General features: G+C 36.4%; 1 long non-coding RNA gene across 2 annotated transcripts; it reads right to left on the bottom strand.

Annotated features, from left to right (window-relative positions):
• Window positions 1-206: 206 nt before the first annotated feature.
• Window positions 207-15980, bottom strand: LOC140846574 (uncharacterized). Of its 2 annotated transcripts, none has more exons than XR_012125811.1 (3): window positions 15911-15980; window positions 6630-7264; window positions 207-863 (listed from the first exon to the last, which is right to left on the bottom strand). It is a non-coding gene; the product is annotated as an uncharacterized lncRNA (long non-coding RNA). The 2 variants fall into 2 exon arrangements; XR_012125812.1 differs by lacking the exon at window positions 15911-15980 and adding an exon at window positions 9941-10050.
• Window positions 15981-16836: the final 856 nt, after the last annotated feature.

Below are 16836 nucleotides of genomic sequence, written 5' to 3'. Positions count from 1 at the left end.
GCTTGATCCTTATTGGATTATTTCAGGATAAAATAAAATCAATAAGTAGTTATGTATGTTACAAGCATTTGTGACATTCATTCAATAAGACAAAAATATTTGATTGCTATTCTCTTATATTGATTTCTCATACCTTAAAAGATATGATGAATTTACTTCTCAACCTTCCACTCAGATTCAAAAAGTGGAATTCTGTGAGCCTTTTTTTCTGTTTTGTTTTCCCAGTTCTTTCATTATATTTCTTCTCCTTTTCAAGTTTCAAGCTCAAAATTTTAATTACAAAGCATATCGAAATGCCTTATAAATATCAGTAAATCTTAAAGGATAAGTCCAGGGACTCAACAAAGAAGGGCAAGAATTCTGCCCATAAAGAGGAGTCACAAGTCACACGGACAAACGGCACAAAACTGGCCTGCAGTTAAAGATAGTGGCTTGGATTACACTGGTATTTTCAACAACAACAAAAAGCTGTCTACAAAGCATGTATAATGCTATGTCCTGTATCCAGAGGTTGAAATGATCTTATTTATTTATATTTTTCAGTTGGAACACAGAAGTCTGAAGAAGAAAAATTTTTACTTGTCAGGCTCAGCAGGTTTATCTGTTGGATTTTGCATGTGGGGGCGACTCCTTGCAAATGTGGAGACTGCCTCCATCCCAACGTGACCTTTTATCTTTCCGTTAGTTCAAAGCCAGAAATGTCTTTCTCCATGGAGGGTTCACTTGATCTCTTTTTTTTAAAACTTCAAGACACCATGATGTCCAAGCAAATAAAGCTTCTTCAAAGTGTATCAGTTGAGAGACAGTTTTCCAAGTGGCTGTTTCTTGCTTCATGGAAATGTAAAATTGTACATATCCTCCCTCTGCTCAAGAATTAGACATTATATATTGAAGGCAGGAAAAAATGGGGGAGAGGTTGAAGTCATCAGTCTGACCTTATTTTTTTTAGGATAAAGATTTATGTTTAATTCACTGTGTTAAATATTTGTGGTGTGTTCTTAGCCATTAAACTCAGCATTCCATTTCTAGTGTATTTATGCAACCAATGTGATGTGGCTTGACGAAAACACGAATTAGAAAAATGGGCTTCTTCAGTTTGGTATGTAAATGTTAGACATTAATCTTTAATTCAGTACCTAAAATTGGTTGAGAAATTTAAATAGCCCCAAAGGCTTACGTTAAATGAACGTACGTGCACAGAGCAGTCCGCTTGGCCACCCTTCCCATCCCTGACTCCTACTCTCCAAGGAAAATTGTTTTCAACATTCTTAGCTACTGCTTCTAGTATTTTCTTCTGTATTTTTAAGCAGTATGCTTATTGGCTATTTCTTGATTTATTTCAAATTAGGATATTGTGTGATGGTGTCCTACTCTGGAAGAGAAAGGTTTAGTCCTTTTATGTGATACCCTATTCCCACACTTATCCACCATTCTGACATTTATTTAACACATTTTGGTTCAGTCAGCATTAGGTTTAGATTATTGAAACTATGTACCTGTTGCTCACTAAGGCACATGATGTACTACAATCACATTTTCTTATTGTATAATTTTAAATTGCTCCTGGAGCTAACAACTGGCTCTTTTTTTTTGTTTTGTTTTTGCTTAGTTTTCTATGTATCTACAAACATCCAAAGGTGAGAGTGATCACAGAATAGCACTGTGCCTCTGAGAGCACGGGCTCTGGAAGCATCAACAGTAGCCTCATTTTAGGAACTGGTGAGGATGGTTCTCCATCTGGCGCGTATGCAAGGTCACTGGGGACACTGCTCCGGGAGACAGGTTTCATAGGCAGCATCTGGCATAGGCCAACGTGCCTTGGGATCTCACTGGGATGCAGAAATAGATAAAAAGACTGCAAAGAAAGAAGGTCAGGATGTTGCTTAGAGAAGTTGCATGTTGAAGATAAGAGGAACTTTACTTAGACGAAGGACCAATGGCTTCATGAGAAATAATTTATGTGGAAGTCATGCCTAGGGTACTAGTACCTGAAATTCAAAGGGAAAATGGAGATTAAGACTTTTAAAATATGCGGGATTAAGGAGCCAGAAGAAGGTTCGTGGACAATGGAATGTGTCAAATGCTCTAAGAGATAAGGCAGTGCTTAAGGTAGATCCCCCCCACCCACCCAGAATAGGGGAAGAATATTATGACAATTTACCTCTCAGTGGGAAATATTTATTGGAAATGAGTTTCAGCTCACAGATTGTGAGCTTCAGACTACAGTTCACAGAATGGTGGATGGCATCTTGACCCGCTGAAGGCCAGATGTTTTCTTCCCCTTCATCTCTCATACTTGCTGTCTATGCTTCTTTCCAAGATACCCAGCTTTAGCCTTGGTAACTTTTGTAGGTGTGGGTAGTCTGGGGTTCTGGAATGCAATTTTTTCCCCTAGGAATCTGACCATAGTGATTAAGGATTTGTTATAAATTATAGGGGTATAAGGCCAGTCATGATAGCCAATATCCCATTCAGTATGACTGGGAAAAGAGGTTCACACAAGTTTTAAAGTTGAAATAACAACAATTTGAGAGGTGTCAGTGGAAATAGCCCAAGATTCAGCAGCTGCTGAAGAAGAATGGATTAAACAAATATCCTCTGAGTTGAGCAAAAGAGAAAACTGGCTTTGAATTTAATTTTTTAGTGCATGAGAAGGATATTCTATCTACGAATTTTACTTTTCCCTGGCAGCTTCATATTTGGAAATCTATATATTATTGCTTTTTTAGAGCATTGCTGCATTTGGAGATATTATTTATGTTGTCATTGGGTATCACATATAATCTCAAATGAGTTAAAGTGGATAAAATTACTGAACATAATTCAAAATGAGAAATAGAATAAAGTTAGCTTTTATAGAGACAGCATAACTTTGAGTCAGCTAATATTCTGATCTGTATCAGAACATTTTGGGGACAACCACTGAAGTGGTCATTCCATGAATTTCAGGTCCATGTGTCAGGGCCCTGGAGGTGTGACGTGGCATCATGGACAGCCACGAGGGCTGTTCACACTCTGGGTTGACCACAGGTCTGGCTCTAAAGTCTGCTGGCTATGATACAACCAAAGTTGTGGAATCATGGTGGCATTCATGACTCTACACTGCTGTTTTGGCCCAAGACAAGGATATGTCTATCTTCCATCACACTTAGGTAATCGGAGAGAGTGTTAACCTCCGACTTCCTCCCTGATTGCTCCTCTCTTCAAATGGAAGTCCAACGCTTAGAGTGTGTGCATCAAGGAATCATGGCTTTTTAGTTGTCAGAAGAGTACTTTGCTTTAATGCTAGGGAAATGGCAGCACTCAGTCAAACAGGCCGTTGACCCACCGTATTGTTATAGTCCCCTTGCGGAAAGAGAAAGTTTGGGCTTTTCCTGAAAGGCCCCACTAAGTCTCTGCTTGCTTTCTCTCTTCCTGCTTCTGAGCTTGCAATTGGGTGAGTAAATCATATCAGTGCTGCCTGTTTTTGATGTCCTCAGTTTGAGGTTGGGGAAAAAATGGGCTACCATGTTGTTGAAGTCAGTCTTGCCAAAGAATGCTGTATTTAGGAGCAAAATGAGCACCTGGATGACCATAAACAGAGCTGTCATTTTCAGTCTCATTAGATGTCATATCCTTGTGCCTATTTCTCTTATGGGAAAGTGAGTCTTATTGTTCCTTCCTTTGCAAAGCCTGCCAAACTGCTGAGTGACTGAAGGAATGAGCTATTGCACCCACAGCTGCTAACAATATGGCCACAACCTGTAGGCATGTTGGCATTGGGCCAAGCTGATGAACCTATTGTGAAGTAGGTCTCTATCTTGAGTTGGAATCACTTGGGGCATTTAAGAAAATTAGGATGTCTAGCTGTCCTGCCAATGGGTTTTAGCCCCAGGCAAGTTCGCTATGGATTCAGTGTGACCAAAGAAATTGACAGCAAAATGTTCTTGGGGTGAAAGGGTTAAACCCAACTTTATTTCCAGGTGGCAGGTCAGTCACTAGAATCCCGCTCACTCAGAGCAAGTCTGCATGCAGCAAGCTGGTCTCTGCCTCTGGGCCCCTCTGTCTGCACAGCCGTCCCACACAGCCATCCTCTGAGCCTCTGTCCTCAGCGCTACCACCACTCCAGCCTCTCTGCTCTGCTCTCTTGCAACCTTGCAGCCCTGCTACTGTGTCGTGCCCAGAGCACTGGGCGGAGCTCTTTTTATAGTCAGCAGCCATATATTGCCCACAGGTGTGCAGTGAGCTAGTCAACCAGGGCCAGGTGAGAATCCTGGCCACAGGAACTCTCATTTTATCTACAGTAGCCCTACATCCCAGATATTTGATTTAATCAGACTGACTTGGGGTCCTAGCGTGAATGTTTTTATAAAGTTTGAGTTTCTAACATGTAGCCAGAGTTAAATAAAGCCAGACCTAAATAAAATGAGAAGCTGAACAGCAAATACTCTTACTTCACCTAAAACAGGCAAGGCCCAAGGCTTCTCAGGAGTAAGAATGCTACTGTAATTAAGACTTCTTTTTTATCCTCCCATTCCTTCACCCTAGCATCCTCAGGGAAGAAGGGGGAGCTATCATTAATAATTTGCAGACTTTATATGTCCCAAGAGGGGAAAGGATATAGTCTCAGGTGTTTAATCCTCCCCACAATTGCTTTGTTTGACCTTATTGAAAATCAAAAGCTAAAGGTAAGATAATTTTTGCAAGACCACACTGGCAAATGGAAAAACAGGATTAGAATGCTGGTCAGTTTAAATTACTCCAGTATTTTATTTCAAACTTATTTGGTAAAAAGTTTTTAAAGTTTACATTTTAGGGTTGCTGTACTTTTATTGAAATTTTGTTATTTGTAGCTGTTTCAAGAGAGGGAATGAATAAAAATGTTTTCACTTCGCTAATCTTCAGGTGTTAAGTCAAAGTGTAGTTTCACCTTGATCATTAACTGTAGTTCCCCAAATGCCAGAGCTGGTGTAGCTTAGAAGTGAAAAGGGCATGGGTTTTGGGGCCAGACTGCATCGCCAGATCTTAGCCCTGATCCCTGTGTGACCTTGAGAAGTTTCCTGAATACCTCTAGGCCTTAATTTCTACATCTGAAAAGTGGCAATGATATTTTTTGCTTTGTTTTGAGGATTAAAGCTGCTAATATAAATTAAGTGTTGAGGACATAATCATAGTCAAATGTCAGGTATTACATTGGTGTTAATGAATAATAGCTAAGCTAGTGAAAGTACAATGATGCTCTTCATCTGAGCAGAAGACACTATAAGATAGGTTGATTCTAGCCCCCCATTAAAAGGATCTGTTCATTGAAAGAAGGAATTTTAACTTTCTTGAGCATTTGCTATACACGTGTCTGGCACTGTATTAAGTGCTAATATCATTTTGTTTATTCTCCATAACTCTAGGATATATTATTTCCCAAATGTATAGTTGAGGAAATGTTCCTGCATAATATAATATTTAAAAGATTTAGAAAAGAATCACCCATATGGTTTCTTTTTCACATTATGTTGAAGTGTAATGTTATTACTTAGAGCTGGATCATTGTTTTTAGGTATTGCATAGAAGGTTTTCCCATGAATCAACCTATAGTCTTGTCTTTTGTGCTAATTCTGTTTCTCATTTTTATCCCCTCAGACAATAGCTGTCACAGTTTAGTAGCCTAAATAAAGTTTCCTAGGTTTAATGTATGGCAAGCTACCCAAGTATTTTTACTTTATGGTAGAATACAAACCAAACAATTTGACTGCAGGTGTTAAAAACTCGTGGGCCTTGGCAGAATTAACAAGTTCTTGCTGCTTGTAGAAAAGCTGAATGTTTTTGACTATGCTATTTGAATAGGATTGTGGCTTAGGAAACTCAAAACCTGTAAAGATGGCCACATGGTAATCCTTTGAGGAAGAGTCTTTGAAAACTGTTGGCCAACTTCATGACATCTTAAATAAGTGGCTAGTACGTTGTGCTAGTTAGAAGTACTGTAGCTTGCTTTTTGTGCTTATTTATAAAGTAAATACATGAATTCAAAACTTGTCACATAGAGTAAGGTGGATTCCTTTTGAGTCTGGACCATTGTGTGAGAGAATATTTTAAATTTATCTTGGCAATTGTACCAATATGTACCTGTAATTTATAAAATTATTCTTGTCTATTTTGATTCAACAAATGTCATTATCTGGATTCCTAGCTATTAATTTTCAATCAACCTTTATATCTTCTGTCAGTCTCTTAAATATTTTGTGGTAATTACAGCAGGGTAAAATCTTTTAAGCATGTTTAATATCTCATTTATAAATTTATGGTATCAGTGTTTGAACAGGTTAAAAATATTGGGCCATTGGGAGTTTACTGCTTGGATCACCGGCTAACATAAAATATGGCCAGCATAAAGGGAAGTATAAGTATTCAATGCCACAGATTTCAAACATAAGACATATGGTCAGATAAGGCTTCAAGGAAAAGGAATGGCTTGAAGGAAAATCCTTGAAGAAGATTTTATAGATTTGGTGATATTATTGTCATATAGGAATGACACAACTGTATTGCCACAGGAATGTTAGACATGACCTCAAACAGCATGTAGAAATGTCAGCTGGAAGAAAGGTTGTGTTCAATTTCAGATCCTTTTGAGAAAAACACATTTATAAATTTACCTTCCCTTGGGATGAAATCTTACTCACTAACATGGAAGTCGTTCTGAAGTTGCTTCTCCAGGGTAGCTTGAAAGCATATCTCTTCTAACTTTCGTCGCTGGATGTTTCGTTCAGTTAGTTCTGATCTCTGGGGTCATTCTGCTCTGGGAATGGTAGAAGGCTGGCGACTACATTGGCACTGCTCACTGTCTGTTCGCCATCAGCCTACTTTTGTGTGTTTGTCACGTTAATGATGCAGGCGAGCCCACTCTGTATCCCGCTTGCATTACTTACTGCTCTTTGTTGATACATTGTGGCTCTCTTGGAGGAAGTCCTATGGCATCTTCATCTCTCTTTTCTGTTTTTAGTTCTTTTTATTTCTAATAACTGTGTAAAGGTGGATGAATTGATGAGTATGAGAAGAATTAACAATAACCCTTAGATGCTGAAGGATGGGCCCTGGTTCCTGCCCTCTTAAAGAAATAGCAGGGACTTGATAAGCTCGGCCTTCTTCCTGCTCAAAGCATCTGTAAGACTTCATGACGAAGGGTGTGAATTCTGGAGGTGAACTGCCTTAGTCTGATCCTGGCTCCCCCGTTTTCTAGCATTGCTGACTTGAGCAAATATTTAGTTTCTCAGTAGATGCATATCTTTATCTGTAAAATGGATGTGATAATAAATATCTACTTTCTTGGATTATTCTGTGAGATTCAAATAATTAATACACGCCTTTTAAAAAGTGCTAGACACAAATTAGGAACACACACACATTGCTATGTAGTTCTGAAATTATGTATTTTCATTTTCTAATATTTCCCCACCACTGAAGGTGTACCACTACATAGGCCAACTCTAATTGCCAAATCTTTAAATGAATCCTGACAGGCTTTTATATATTTGCTCATTAAAAAAAAATCCACCCTATTATATTCACCCCTTTTTGGAATTGTGGTAGTTTTACATTTCTCTGAGTAAACCATGCCCCTTATCTGCAGCTATCATCTAAAATGTTTATTCTACTGGTCACAATGACTTGCTTTCCTGCAAGACTTTCAATTTTCTACCTTACCTCCCCACTTGCTAAGGAAGAAGAAGGAAAACAAAGAAGGAATTTTCTCCCCTCCCTCCTCCACAACCCCTACCCTGCCACACACACAGACACGTTGGCACTGATTTATCTACAGGAGAATGTAGTAAGAAAACATGAACAGGAACTTTCAGTCTTGCACATTTGAACTTTTGGACACAGCTTTAAACAAACGTGGCATATGTTAGCCATATGTTTCACTGTCAGCCAAGTAGTTAGATGTCTAAGGCTCAGACAGAAACTGCATGTTTAGAATTGCAGTAAAAATTTCCCTTTTGTGTTCAGAGCTGGGCTCACAAAGTAGAGTTTTATGTTGTATGATTTGCAGGGCACCAGACAGGCTTTCCCGCTCTGTCCAAAGAATGGCCCCTCTTGCCCTCCGTTCCTCATGTCTCTTCCTTTACGAACTATTGTTGGGGAAAATGGCAACGACTTGCATGCTAAAGCAAGTTACATGACTTTCTGTCCAAGGAGGATTAGGAAGCATGAAAATAATCAGTGTATGGGAACATTTCAGTTGAGTAAGAGGTAGAAAACATGGTGGGGAAAAAAAAGAGAGAGCCCTGAGTTTGTTTATGCCCGTATGATTCTTTGGTTTAAAGAGTTTCTGTTTTCACTTATTTCTAACATTCTTTGAATGCAGGCAGAGGCCTTCCTATGTTACTGGACAAGTAATGGTTACCTTGTAGAAAACAGAACCATTAACGCTTCTAAGACCAAAGAATATTTAGCTAGAACCAAAGAGTATTCTAATATAAGCAAGGACAGGGATATTTCCCTCTGAGAAATGACCTAACATTGAGTGTCTGGTTGTTGAAATGAAGAAAAAAATCACTTAATGGAAAACAAGGGTAGAATAACTATCCACTGTTTAAGCTTAAATTGTCTCTTTGTTTCTTTAAAAGTGATGGTGTTTGTTTCTATCTCTTGTCTTGGTCCAACAAGTGCAAGTTCAGAAGGAAGTTAACAAAGTATCTGCAAGTGGCTGGAAGCCCTATCTCGTATCCAGCTATGGGAGACTGACTCAACCAAATATTATTTGAAGTGTTTTATTTCCATTTATTTTCCCTTATGCCAATAATTAAGAAAGGCAACAGTAAAATTTTATTGTTTCAGTCTAGTGTTTGGAAAGCATCTGTATTTTGGAGGAACTGATAATTTACAATGTATTCATTAATCTTATGCCTATATTAACCAGTCTTTTTGGACCTTAGAACTCTTTTTTTTTTTTTTCTAACTTTAAGCTAAAGCTGTCCTGGTAGAAAGGCAAGGGAATGCACCTTCCAAATCATTATGTTCACCTGCAGGGAGTTGAACTTTTCAGTCATCTGGCTACATGTGTTCATTCAGCCACGTGGAGCAATACTACCACACATAGGCTACCAAATCCCATGGTTAAGCCACAGGGCTGGTTAAGCCAAGGTGTCATAGGCTAGCATTGCTTGGGGGCTATGAATATGATGTGGGGGAAAGGGAAGACTATAAACACTAGGTGAAAAAAAATGTAATTCAATTGTGATCGTGGCAAAAAACCCAAACCCATGGGGCTTGAGGTTTGGCTGATAGGTTCGAATCTTGCCTCTGCCACTAGTAGTTCTGTCACTCGGCAAGGTACTTAAACTTTAAATGCCAGTTTCTTTTCTTTCCATGGAGATATAAAAATAACCCTTGAGGGTTACTGTAAAGAGGTAATAAAATAAAGCATGTGCGATATAGTGGGCTGTCGACAGTCAGTAAAGAGCAGCTACTAATATTAAGGTCGTATTTTTCTAAATTTTCTTAGATCTACTTCTCATCGCCACCGTAATGATTCTATACATTCCCTACTTGCTTTACCCATGCACTTGATGAACTATATCATGGAAATTGTAACAAACCTAATAGTTGATCTCCTATATTGTGAGTGGGTGTTAATTAGCTTACAAAGCAAGGTAGTATTTTTCAAGAGTTTCCATGGGTTTAATCTCTTCATGCCATTAGGGTGTTTTTTGCCCTTCTTTGTTTTGGAGGAAGAACCTATACTCATATTTCCTTATTGACTGAATACATACCTATGTCTTATTATTCTGAAAATGTATAGAGATAACTCAAACTATTTTTGTCAGCTTTTTTTTTTTGGATTGGTTATGCTATATTGCCAATGTAAGGATATTTAATATTGAAGTAGATTCTCCAAAACACCTTGCTTTGTAAGATTTACTGGAGGTATTGTCCCATTGACTTTGGGCACCTTCTAGGAATTTACCTTATTTTAACATCACAAGTAGGCTGACATTTCTCTTGGAATCTTTATTTGATGGTTCTTGGTGTCCTAAATTCACAGGACATCCTATGAATGGCACTGACACCCTTTTGGAAAATGCGATTTAAATATCAGTTAGATGCATATAAATATAGCTAATGTACATTTTTAATAGCGTATATCACTTGCATTTACTTTAGAAATATTTACTATAAGGAGAAAGAAAGCAAGGAAAGGCCAGGGAGGGGAGCAGAACCTGACAAATTCCACTCTCCATTTTGGAATAGAGTCAGTCTCCATGACTGCCTCATGTCCTATCAAAATTATTCAATATATCTGTCAGTCAGAACTAAAAAGGAAAAGAGGCTTCATTAAAGCAAAATCGGTTAAGTTCATTTGAGTGATAAAACTATTTTAAAATTAATTTAGGTCCCAAAGAACCACATCTGGGGGGATTTATTAAAACATCTTTCGCATAGTGTGGGGCTTGTCTCTTGCATTTTAGTACATAGATTGATATTCCAATTGAGGTTCAGAGCTAAGTGGATGTTGCCACAATAATGGAATGCCTGTCTTCTATGAGCTGTAGATTTAAACCACATATCCTCTAATCTTAAAAAAATTTTTTTAATGGTTATTTCTGTTTAGAGAATTTCATATTTTAATTTTTGTGGAAGAGATTTAAAATGAATGAGAATAGGACTGATCTATTGTAATCTTGGTGCTGCCTCCATTTTTTGTTTGTTTAGAATGTTTCCTTCTGATTCATTCAAGGATTTAAATTCTTGATCTTTAGCCTTTGATATTAAAGGCTTTTAGGGATGCTGTTTCCATTGGCAACCAGCTTTAATTGCACAAGTAAGAGTCCTTTCTGGGATCACAAACTAAAAGAGCTGTTTGTAGTTTGCTTTTTAAAATATTCCCTCTCATCTAAGATCATCTAAGATCTAAGCATGCTTTCATGTTAGAAAAGCAGAAATTAGTCACTGCCACTCAGGAGGTGTCTCTAATTTGAAGCACTATGTATATATATATTTTTCCCTGTGAGGTGGTTATTGTTACTTGGCTCAGTAACAAATTGTAACATTTGTACACTGTCTCATTATTTATAAATCATTTTCATATCCTCATTTGAACTTTATAATAAGCCTAGGAAGTAGTATGTTCTTCAACATTGACTGAATGAAATGTAGATATTAATGTCACATTTTTTAAAGTAGGTATCTGAAGCACTGAGAAGTTAAAATGATTCTAAGGTCATTAGGTCATGTTTGGACCCCTCTTCAGCTTTTCTAGATCATAGGGCAACGTTCTTTATACCACTGTCATGCTACCACACTGATCATATATGTGACTTTAATTTTTGTTATTTTTATTGTTGATAAGGTAAAATTTACATAAAGTGAAATGTTCAGATAGTAAGTGTACAATCTGAGTTTTGAGATATACATTCACGTGTATGACCATCACACCAGTCAAGATATGGAATATCGCCATTTCCCCAATACTCTCATGAGGAATTTTCCCATAACTTTGACCCTAGGCAACCACTGTTCTGATTTTTTCCCCATAGTTTATTCTTTGCCCAGTCTATACCTTCTTGTGAATGGAATCATAGAATAGAAACTCTTTCGCGTCCCACTTCTTTTGCCCAGCCTGATGTCTGAGATATGTCCACATTGTTTCGTGTATAGTTTATTTCTTTGTATTGCTGAGTAATATTCCATTGTGTGACTATACCACCATTCGTTAATCTGTTCTCCTCTTGGTGAGCACGTGGGTTATTTCTAATAGTCAGCTATTTAAAATCAACCAAGATAATTTGTATACACATTTGTTTGTAGGTATACATTTATTTGTAGATACACATTTTCATTTTTGTTGGGTAATTGCTAGGTTACAGGGTAGATGACAGAAAATGAAAGAAACTGTCAAGGATTTCCCCAAAGTAGTTGTACTGTTTTACATTCCCACCAGTAATGTATGAATATTCCATTTGTTTCACATCCTTATTGATATTAAGTGTCATCAGTCTTCTAAATTTGGGTCATTGTAGGATACATAGTGGATCTCATTGTGGTTTATTCTGCATTTGTTAAAAGCTTTTTTCTTTTGCTGTATGCCATTTTTGTGTCTTTCTTAGTGACGTGTCCAAATTTTTCTGCCATTTTAAATAAGACTGTCTTTTTTTCATTGAGTTGTAGGCATCTTTATGTATTCTGGATATACATCTTCTGTCAGATACAGTATTGGGGATATATTCTCTGAGTTGGTGGCTTGCAAGTTGTTTTCTAATGCTGTTTTATTAATAAAAATCTAACTTTTCTTTTCCTTTGGAGTTATTACTTTCTGCATTCTGTCTAATAGTTGCCTTACCCCATGTTGCAAAGATGTATTCTGTGCAATGTTTTATAGGTTTAGAGTTTACATTTTAATCTGTAAGTTTAGCATTTACATTCTGTCCATTTTGTGCTAAGTTTCTTATGTGCTGTAAGATGGGTATTGAGGTTAACTTTTTTCCATGTGAACAACCAGCACCTTTCACTGAAAAGATGTTTATTTCCTTATTGAATAATTTCCAACCCAATTAACTGTATAAACATGTTTTTTCTTGGACCCTTTGTTCTGTTTGATCAATCTACTTGCCAGACCTTATGCCAACACCACAATATCTTGATTTCTGTAGCTTAATAGTAAGCTTTGAAATACAATAGTGTCTTTTAATGACTTTGTTAAAATTGTTTTGACTAATGTAGGCTCTTTGAATTTCCATTTAAATTTTAGAAATAGATAGTTAATTTTAGTGACATCCTACTAAGATTGTAATTAGACCTATTCCAATCTATAGGTCAATTTGGGGAGCATTAGCAATTTTAACAGTATTGACTATTTCAATCTATGACTTTAATATATCCTTTATTTACCTCAGTCTTTAATTTCTCCGTGGAGTGCTTTATAGTTTTCAGCACATAGGACTTTGGATATTTTGTTAAATTTACTCCCAAGTATTTTGTTTTGATGGTATTGTCAATAAAATTTTTAAATTTTATTATTTAATTGTAATATAGAACTACACTGATTTTACATATGGACTTTGTATGGAGAACTTGCTAAATTCACTTAGTGGTTATTTCATAGCACCTCAGATATTCTTACATAAACAGTCATGTTATCTATAAGTAGAGATAACCTTATTTTTTGAATTCTTGTGCAGTTTGTTTTTCTTGCCTTTTTGCACTGTGTAAGATCTCTTATACAGTATTAAATAGAAATGATGAAGGCAGATATCCTTGCTTTGTTTCTGATCTTAAGAGGAAAAGTGTTCAGTGTTGCCTCATTAAGTAAGCTGTAGGTGTTGATAGATATCCCCTTATCAGATCTAGAAAACTCCATTCTACTCCTAATTTGCCATGAACTTTTATCATGACTGATGTGTACCTTTGTCAAATGCTTTCTGTATCTGATGAGATGATCATATGACTTTTCCCTTTAACCACTTACTGCATTGACTTACACTGATTTTCAAAAGTTAAGCCAATTTTGCATTCCTAGGATAAACACCATTTGGCTATTCAGTTTCATTCTTTTTATATATTGCCAAATTCAGTATACTAAGTTTGTTATGGACTTTTGCATCTATATTCATGAAGCATATTGGTCTGCAGTTTTCTTTTTCTGTAATATCTTTGTCTGGTTTTGGTGTTAGAATTATGCTAGTCTCAAAATACTGGAGCGCATTCTCTCATTCTCTCTCCTACTGGAGGTAAAACTACAATTACCTTGATAGAAATAAGTCTCTTCAGATTGTCTATTTCATATTTTCTTAATTATGATTTTTTTGTCTTCCAAAGAATTTAACCATTTCATCTAAGTCGTTGAATTTATTGGCATACAGTGGTCCATAATATGCCCTGACTATCCTTTCAGCATCTGTGGCATCTGCAGGTATTTTGCCTTGGTCATTTGTGGTCTCGCCCTCTCCTCTTCTTTCCGCTGCTGTCACTGCTGCTTCTCCTCCTGCTCTTCTTCCTCCTCCTCCTCTTTCTCTCTCACCCCCTTCTCCCACCTCCCTCTCCTTCTCCCCTCCCAATTTCCCTCCCTCCCTGCCTCTCCCCCTACCCTGATAACCAAATTGGTAGGGGCTTTCCAATTTCTTTGATCTTTCCAACGAAACAATCTGACTTTAATTTTTATATTGTTTATCTTTTTTTATTTTACCAATTTCAGCTTATTTCCTTCCACTTCCTAGATGAGTTAATCAAACCCAAAGGATATTGAGAGATGTTATTTTTATTGAGTTCTATTTAATTCTGTTGTGCTTAGAGAATGAACTCTATGAGATTTCAATCTTTAACATGTATTTGAATGTATTCTATAGAACAACATAGGGTCCATCTTGGTAAATATTTCATGTGTACTTGAAGAGTGTGTATATATATAAACATATATATATATATATATCAGTTGTGATATAATGATAAATGAATTAGGTCAAGTTGGTTATGGTATTTAATCTTTTTTTAATTACTACTTGGTTTTGTATAATTTTTCTATCAATCACTGAGAGACAGAAGTGTTGATATCAGACTTTTTGTGGATTTCTCTTTAATTTTGTCAATATATTGCATCATCTGTTTTGAAACTCTGTTATATGGGCATATATTTGTAATTTATAATTATTATGCTTTCTATTGAATTTGACCTTGTATCATTATTAAATAACTTGCTTTATCTTGGGTAACATTCTTTGTCTTGAAGTCAGTCTATTTCATCTCTTACTAATAGAACTCCTCCAGACCTCTTAGGTTGCCTCTTTTCATGATGCACTGTTTCTGACCATTTACTTTCCACTTGCCAGTGTCTTTATATTTAAAGTATGTTTCTTATAGAGATAACATGTAGTTGAGTCTTACTTTTTACTCAGTCTGACTACTACTTCTCTTTTAGTTGGAAAATTTAGACCACTGTGTATAACATAATTATTGAAACGGTTGGATTTAATACCATTTTGGTTTCTTTCCTTTTTAAGTTTCATTACCTGATTGCAATTTCTTAAATCCCCCATTCCTCCTTTCCTGTCTTGTTTTGAATCAATCCTTTTTTAAAAGTTTCATCTTAATTCCTCCATTGGCTATTTAGCTATATCTCTTCATATAATTGTTTATATCTGTTTATTTTTATAATTGTATCATTATATTTTAGTGATTCATTCAAAGTCTTCAGAATGCATCCCTTAGAGATGATATTTAAACACTTTACATAAAATGTAAGAACCTTTTAATAGTCAAGTTCTTTTGTTCTCTAGAATAGTGGTTCTCAAAATGCAGGTCTTAGACAAGTTGCATTAACATCATTTTGGAAATTGTTGGAAATAAAAGTTTACTGGCCTTACCTAAGACAACGCTAAACCAGAAACTGCAGATTTGGAGACCATCGTCTGCTGTTTTTCAACAAGTCTCCAGTGACTCTGCTGGGCAGTAAAATTTAACTACTACCTTGTGAGGTGTCCTACTATATGTCTCTAGGCAGCATCCTTTGTTATAATTACTTGACTGGTTGTTTAGCTTTCCCCTAAATCCTGTGAACACAGGAAATGTGCCTCCTATTTACCTGACTCCCAAACTGATGTTGATACCAATTCTGAATTCATGGCCTAGAGTTGGGTCACTTACTTTGCCTAGATTTCTCAGCACAATTCTTTTTTCTCATATTTCAAAGGGCCCATATGTCTTCCCCCAAGGTTTTTGGAACATGGAAAAATTGTTTCCAAATGACTGCAATTCATTTCACAGAATTATCAGATGTTTTCCTTCAGGGAGAAAAAAGATTGAGAAATCTGATCATTTCTTCATGGAGTAAACCTGTTTAAAGAAATATTATCTTTGTAGTTCTAAATTTGATTAGTCCTCTTGGGTTGAAGTAGGAAGGGGAAAAATTTCTCTTGTTATGGAATTCTGCTCTCAGGAGCCTTACCAGTTGAGTTTTGTAGGTAGACCAGGCCCTCCTGGAGGAGAGAGCGCTTCAGGATCTAGTTGTTTGTGCTCCTGACCCAGAAGTAGGGTCATGACGTCATAATGTCTCAGGGACTAAGAAGGTAAGAAACTTAGGCTCCGTATAATTGAAAGCACATTCAAATAAGGATTGGGTGGAGGCAGTTCCAGGTTTATTTCGGGCACTAGGCTAAATTACTATGGGGAAGTTGCAGAACCTTTGTAATCTCAGTTTCATTATCTGTGAAATGAACAGAGTATTTTAGGTCCCTCCTATGTGACAAGGACTCTCAGCTTTCCTGGAGATTTCATCCTCCTCTGCATCCTAAATTTCTTCTTCTTGATTCACATATTCCTATGAGCCTACAGATTTTTCAGTATTTCTTATATTTTTTTAAATCTTTCTTACTTTTCTCTCTTCCACCACTCCAGAAAAATCATTCATCTTTGCTTTAAAAAATTTTTTTTCTACTAAGCTTCCATGAAAACTTACTTAAAAGAGGAAGTCAAGGGAGCCTTTGACTCTACAGCAAATCTTATCATGAATCCTTATCATGAATCCTAGTAAATCCTAAATTTGTTCTGAGTCATCTATTTGGTATATTACTAACCTCATAGCTTCAGAATGTCATGTACTTCTTTGGCATTTATCATAAATATGTGTAAAGTATATATAAACAAATATACAATGTATACCTAGTTATATATAATATTTATATTTTATTTAGTACGTATCTACTCTAAGGATATATATATTTAAATATAATATATACATATTTTAATGTAGTATATTTTTAGGTGCTATTAGAATGTGGGAAGTTTACTGCTTTTTGATGTGGCTGTCTTCATATACAAATCTTTTACATTTTGTCTTCTCTAAATTTAATCAGAAGCCTTTGTTTTACAGGT

This window comes from Manis javanica, chromosome 15 (assembly GCF_040802235.1).
Source record: "Manis javanica isolate MJ-LG chromosome 15, MJ_LKY, whole genome shotgun sequence".
Lineage (NCBI taxonomy): Eukaryota > Metazoa > Chordata > Mammalia > Pholidota > Manidae > Manis > Manis javanica.
The sequence above is the reverse complement of the archived record's forward strand: the minus strand, read 5'-3'. Positions and strand labels throughout refer to the sequence as shown.